We start from the raw sequence: 1,210 nt of genomic DNA, 5'->3' as shown, positions 1-1,210 counted from the left end.
TTTATCCAGCAAGCCTGTCATTCAAAATAGAAGGAGAGATAAAAGTGTTCCCAAATAAAAATTGAGAGAATTCATGACCACCAAACCAGCCCTACAAGAAATCCTAAGAGGGACTCTATGAGGGAAATGTTGCAAAGAATACAAGGTGCCAGAGACACCACTATAAACATGAATTCTAGGGAGAACACAATGACTCTAAGCCCACATTTCTCAATAATAACACTGAACATAAATGGACTGAATGCTCCAACCAAATGACACAGGGTATTAGACTAGATTAAAAAAAACAAAACCCTCTATTTGTTGTCTACAAGAGTCTAATTTTAGACCTGAAGATACCTTCAGGTTGAAAGTAAAGGGATGGAGAAATAGCTATCATGCGACTGGAAGCCAAAAGAAAGCTGGAGTAGCCATACTTATATCAGACAAACTGGACTTTAAAGTAAAGGCAGTAACAAGAGATGAAGAAGGACATTATATAATAATTACAGGATCTCTCCATCAGGAAGAGCTAACAATTATAAATATCTATGTGCAAAATTTGGGAGCGCCCAAATACATAAAACAATTAATCACAGAAAGAAACAATCTTATTGACAAAAATGTGCTAATTGCAGAGGACTTACTACAACACTGACAGCAATGGATAGATCAACCAGACAGAAAATCACTAAAGAAACAATGGACCTGAACTACACATTGGAACAGATGGAACTGATAGCTATTTTTAGAACTCTGCATCCTGAAGATAGGAAATTCACCTTCTTTTCAAGTGCACATGGCACATTCTCCAAGATTGATCGCATACTGGGGCATAAAGCAGCCCTCCATAAGTATAAATGAATAGAGATCATACCATGCACACTTTCAGATCACAATGCTATGAAACTTGAAATAAACCACAGGAAAAAGTCTGGAAAACCTCCTAAAATGTGGAGGTTAAAAACCACCCTACTAAAGAATGATTGAGCTATGCAGGCAATCAGAGAAGAAATTTAAAAATATATGGAAACTAATGAAAACAAAAATACAACAATTCAAAATCTCTGGGATGCAGCAAAGGCAGTCCTAAGAGGAAAGTATATTGCAATCCAGGCCTATTTCAGGAAACTAGAAAAAGGGCAAATTCAAAATCTAACAGAGCACCTACTGAACTAGAAGGGAAGCAGCAAGAGCACCCCAAATCCAGCAGAAGAAAAGAAATAATAAA

The sequence above is a fragment of the Suricata suricatta genome, chromosome 8 (genome assembly GCF_006229205.1).
Source record: "Suricata suricatta isolate VVHF042 chromosome 8, meerkat_22Aug2017_6uvM2_HiC, whole genome shotgun sequence".
Taxonomy (NCBI): domain Eukaryota; kingdom Metazoa; phylum Chordata; class Mammalia; order Carnivora; family Herpestidae; genus Suricata; species Suricata suricatta.
The sequence above is the reverse complement of the archived record's forward strand: the minus strand, read 5'-3'. Positions refer to the sequence as shown.